The sequence below is a fragment of the Mustela nivalis genome (genome assembly GCF_964662115.1).
Source record: "Mustela nivalis genome assembly, chromosome: 19".
NCBI classification, from domain to species: Eukaryota; Metazoa; Chordata; class Mammalia; order Carnivora; family Mustelidae; genus Mustela; species Mustela nivalis.
The window spans coordinates 31586043-31591549 of record NC_139038.1 but is presented as its reverse complement, the minus strand read 5'-3'; positions in this window follow the sequence as shown (position 1 = coordinate 31591549).

Sequence of the window (5507 nt, the reverse complement as noted above, 5' to 3'; positions counted from 1 at the left end):
TATGTAGCAAGTTTGTATGCACCTCTGGGCAGTTGGGGGCTTCAGACAGCACACTATAAATCACTGATAAATACATCCTATCCCTTCTTGGCCGAGTCTGTGGTTCTAGCGTCTCGAGATAAGCAGAGAGTTACACAGACCAGGTACAGATATCACTACAGAGGCCAACACGGAAAATCAGCCTTCCTGGGCCCCTGGAAGTCACACCCAGCTAGGCCCCAGATAAGAACAGTGCCAAGTGGGAGAGAAATCTCCTGGTCACAGGGAAAACATTCGAATACGTCCCCCTGGAGGCTGGGTCCGGACTGGAGTGTCCCTTTCCGTGACCACTGATCCTCTGGTTCTGGCCAAGGGGGAGCAATGGAGGTGAGGTACAAGCTACCTTTCTGCCTCTTCCCTCCGGCACCCTCTCCCTCTATCCCCCGTAAAAGCTCTCTGCCAATGTGCCACAGCCTGATGGAGCAGAGAAAGCTTGGGATGGAGTTGGAACTAACCAACCTGTTTTCCATCTTCATTCAGTAACTATTAACCATCCCCAGTAGGTCAAGAGATATCTCTTGATATGCCAGAGGCTACTGAGCCCCTGGGACTAGGCAGAGGCCATCCCTATCTACACGGAGTTCATAGCCTACTAGGGAAGACAGACATTTAACAAACATTCAACTAACTATACAACTTCAAATCCATACAACGGAAAGGAAACAGGTTATCATAACAGAGAATGGAGGAGGTTGGAGCCTGTAGGTGCCCAGAGGCCAAGGGCAGTGATCTTCTCTAAGGGACTGACATTTAAGCTGAGACCCGAAGGAATGACATAGATGAAGAGTGATGTAAGGGCATTCCAGTGGGGGGGGGGGGGATCATGTGCAAAGGCCCTGCAGAGGGAATGCTTGTTAAGTTAAAAGAAGATGGATCGGGGGAGGGGGGCAGTGTGGCTGAAAGGCAGCAAGCAGGTGCTGGGGATAGAGGTAGGAGGGAGACTGGAATGATGAAAGCCCACCATGCCTGGCCCTGCAGCCACAGTGAAGAATTCAGATCTTACTTCAGGCCTGAGGATGTCATGAATTGGGTTCCCCCAAAGCAGAGCCTGAGACAAGAGTTTGGTGCAGGTGGTTTACTGGGGAGATGATTTCAAGAAGTAGGAATGACGCTATGGAAAGATTTGGGAGGAAAAGCCATATACATTCACCAGTGAGGATAATAGAAGCTCAAAAAGCTGTTGGGACCTCCAAGAAGTGAGCAAGGAGCCTCCCAGAAATTTCCTCCTGAAGGAGGCAGGGTAGTGCATTTACCCACCAGCTCCCTTTCCCCACTGGTTAATGGAGGCCTCCTGGGCTGTTTGCCCTGCACTTTTGCACAGGTTGAGCAGGTTCTGGCAGCACCTGAGAAGGGCGCAGGGCAGAAAGCAGAAGATGCTGAACACACCCTTGAGACAGACAGCTGTGAGCAAGCATGAGTCTCAGCTCAGAGGAGGACCACAGGGATAAGATGCGGACACCAGGGACTCTCTTCCACCAGTGGGGAGTCTCAGAAATCCTTGAAGCAGAAGAGGCCCATCTGATCTGCAAGGTAGAGGACATCAGCCCAGCTATGGAAGCAAAGGAAACCGAAAGAATCTTGTATGGATTAAGCATCTACTCGACGCACCAGTATCAGGACCTTCATATACATGATCTTGAATTCGCCACAATAGGAATATTATCCCCATCTTAAAGATGTGGAAACTGAGGTTCAGAGGAGTGAACTGATTTGCAGGAGGTGTCACAGACAAGGAGCAATGGAGCTAGGAGCCTGTCCCAGCCCCCAGTGTCCTTGTTTGAGCCTACTGCAAGGCCAGGGGGCCTCTGCCTCTCTGTTCTCCTCTGAGGGGCTTCATTCCCCCATAGATTCTCTCCAGCCCAGGTAGCACCAAGAAGCCAGCTCCCCAGAGCCCCCGGGGCCCTGCATTTTGACTTTCTGCCCCTGCAGGTGTTGCCTCCCCCACATGCAGAACTGTGCCGCCAGGAAGACTAATTATAAATGCCGGATATTTATAGTGAGTTTCTCCACCCAGTGCTTCCAGCACCTCGAGGGAACTATATACAGAATCCTCCCAGCACCTCGGAGAGAAAGGCAGAGCCTCGGAGGGGAAACTGAGGTGAAGCCGAGGGGGTAAGGTCTCCCCAAGGAAGGACCCCTGAGCCGAGGCGAATTCGCAGGTATCCTCTGAAGCAGCTCTGGGATTTGATCGGACAGCCACAGGGCAGAGAGGGCGAGAGGAAGCCCATGACTGCCCTCTTGCCCACGGCCGCAGGCTGGGCCCTTCCCAAGCATCAGGCCATGTAAGCCCTCAGCCTTGATTTTCTCACCTGCGAAATGGGGCTGTCATTGCGCTGCCTCATGGACTCATGAGATCTAAATGAGTTTAAACAGGTAAAGAACAAAACCTGGCGAGGATTACATTTCAATAAAGGTTAGCTATTTATTATGGTCATTAGGATTATCCTTACAACTAACCCGACAATGCAGGTAAGCACTATGTAGAGGCTGTGAATTTCAAAAAATTAATCATCATAATTAAGGTTTCCAATTGTTTTCTCTACAACGTATGGTTGTGCCAGGAGGCTACTTGGGAACCAAATTAATAAAGGCAAAGGCAGGTGGTTTCTTTTTCCTTTTTTTTTTTTTTAATAGAATTTATTTATTTATTTGACAGAGAGAGATCACAAGTAGGCAGAGAGGCAGGCAGAGAGAGAGGAAGGGAAGCAGGCTTCCTGCTGAGCAGAGAGTGGGATGTGGGGCTCGATCCCAGGACTCTGAGATCATGACCTGAGCCGAAGGCAGCGGCTTAACCCACTGGGCCACCCAGGCGCCCCGGCAGGTGGTTTCTTAAAGCCTCCACCCAGAGCAGAGGAAAAAGAAAAGCAAAAGAGGGGGTGGTCAGGGGATACATAGAGACTCGTTTTGGGTTCTACGCTGACGGTCAAAGTACAGTACCCACACAGCACAGGACAGGAGAGCTGGCAGAAACAGGAAATTGGGACAAGAAGTTTGGGGGTTTCCATACACCCACACCCCCCACCTTGCATCAGGGGCCAAGTCAAGAGCTAACCTAGACCACTCACATTCTCAGCTGCCGGCTAGGCTCCAGTGCTTGAACCACAGAACTCTGGAGACCCTCGCCCAGATGTGCAGAACAGGGCCATGACCATCTCTGGCCTGGCAGAGCCCCAGTGAGGCCTGCCCGATAAGAGGCGTACAAAGTTACTGGTGCACGGTGTGGCTTTTCCAAAAACGGACACCATTATTTCCTTTATGATTTGCTTCTTAACCAGTCTTTAGTATTTTCTATATTATGAAAACTACAACATGCGGGATATTAAGAACAATTCAAACTGTAAAGGGGGATTGAGGGGGCAGGGCCCCTCTCCCCTCTCCAACCCCAAATTGTCACCGATGGTGTTGCTAGTATTTTCGCTTCCCTGGGTAGAGGCAGAAATCCTCAATCCAGAAAGGCAAGAGGTTGACTCTTCTCCTGGAAGAACCAGCAACCCTCTGAGCTACCCTGCGCAAGTCATTTTCACTTCCTGGGAAACGTCCTCTTCTGCGCAAGGAGGGAGCTTGACTAGACCAGCCGTTCCCAAACGGTGCTGCACATTAAAATCACCGGGGAGATCTGAATGGTCCCAAAGCCCAGGCTGCACCTCAGGTTGATGAATCAGATGGGACCCAGATGGCAGTGGGTTTTTAAAACCCTCTAGGTGGTTTCAGTGAGCAGCCATGGCTGCAGGGTACCACCCAGGGCCTTCCCAAACTGTACGGACTGTCCTAGGTCTGGGCTAAAATGTAGATGCTAATTCAGTAGGTTCTGTGGTAGATAGAGCCTGAGAGTCTGAATTTCTAGCATGCGGCAAGTGCTGCTCGTGCTGCTGGTCCAGGGAGCCGACCTGGAGCAGTGAGGGACTAGGCTCCTGGTTGAAAAACTGCTATTAGCCTCAGACATTTTTTTAAAAGGTTTATCCATTTATTTGACAGATAGAGATCATGAGCAGGCAGAGAGGCAGGCACAGAGAGGGGGAGAAGCAGGCTCCCTGCTGAAAAGAGCCCAATGCAGGGCTCGATCCCAGGACCCTGAGATCATGACCTGAGCCCAAGGCAGAGGCTTAACTCACTGAGCCACGCAGGTGCCCTAGCCTCGGACACTTTAAGAAAAGGAAATTGTACATGGAAAGAGCTTTAACAGAACTGGTCTAGAGGAAGTAAGGGATCAGAAACGGCCCAGCCTCCATGTGTGGCAAAATTCTGGTCCCTGAAAGATGTCCTAATCTCTAGAAGCTGTGAATATGTCCTGTTACTGGGCAAAGGGGAAACTGAGATTCCAGATAAAATTAAAGTTGTTAATCAGCTAACTCTAAAATAGGGATATCATTCTCGATTACCGGGGTGACCCCAGTGAATCAAAGGAGGTCCTTAAAAGTGGTAGAGGTCAGAGAGAAGAGGTGTGAGAGCTCGCCCCGCTGATGCTGGCCTCAAAGATGGAAGTGGCCACCAGCCAAGGAGCGCAGGCAGCCTCAGGAAACGAGAAGGGACAAAGAAACGGATTCTCGCCCAAAACCCCGAGAAGAGAACACCTTGATTTTAGCCAAGGGAGACCCACAACAGACCTCTGACCACCCCCCCAAATCCCCGATACTGTAAGGTCAATGTGCGGTTTTTTTTTACCAGGCAGTCAGCGTTCGTGTTACTTGACTCCAGCAGCAATAGGAAACAAACACACCCCAGCAGCATCTCCTGCAAAGTCCTAAAGCACAGAGCACAGCTGGACTAGATGACCTTCATCAGCACGGATCCGTGCCCAGGGCTGAGATGCGCTAAGCTTGCCCTACACTTGCCCTACACAGCCACCTCCTAGGCGGGCAGTGTTCCAGGCCTTGCTGACACGTCCTAGTCCAGCGGTATCTGCTTCCCTGGGACTCCAGGGCCCCCACTGCCCCTCTTTCTGGCAGAAGGGGAATCCCCAATAGCATCGTCATCAAAGTGGAAGCTATTTTCAGCTCAGCCGTTGAGCATTTTGGCAAAAAGAAACAAACAAACAAACAAACAAACAAAAAAGCTTGGAAGTGTCTCTTGCCCCGCCACCTGCCCCTGGAGGGGAGACCTCTGTTCCTCTCCTTGTGGATACATGCCAGATTTGGCCCATCACTTGCCTGCCCCCCTCTGCCATGCTACCCAGAGCATCTCTGATCCAACCAACCAGCCCGTGGCAGGACAGGGTAAGGAGGAGAGCCTGAGTCTGCCCTAGTCTGGTCTCTAACCCGGAAGTGGGTGCTGAACTGTTCTGCAGAGTGGACGGACAGGGGTCTCTGGTTGGGGGGGGGTGTCTCCCGGAACTAGAGCAGTGGTTCTCAGCCCTGTGCACGCTCAATTCACCCATGGAGTTTTCACACTGATGACATCCATGCTGTGGCACCCCAAACCAGTTAAATCAGAATTTCGGTGGGTAGGGTCAAGGTGGCAGGTTTTGTTGT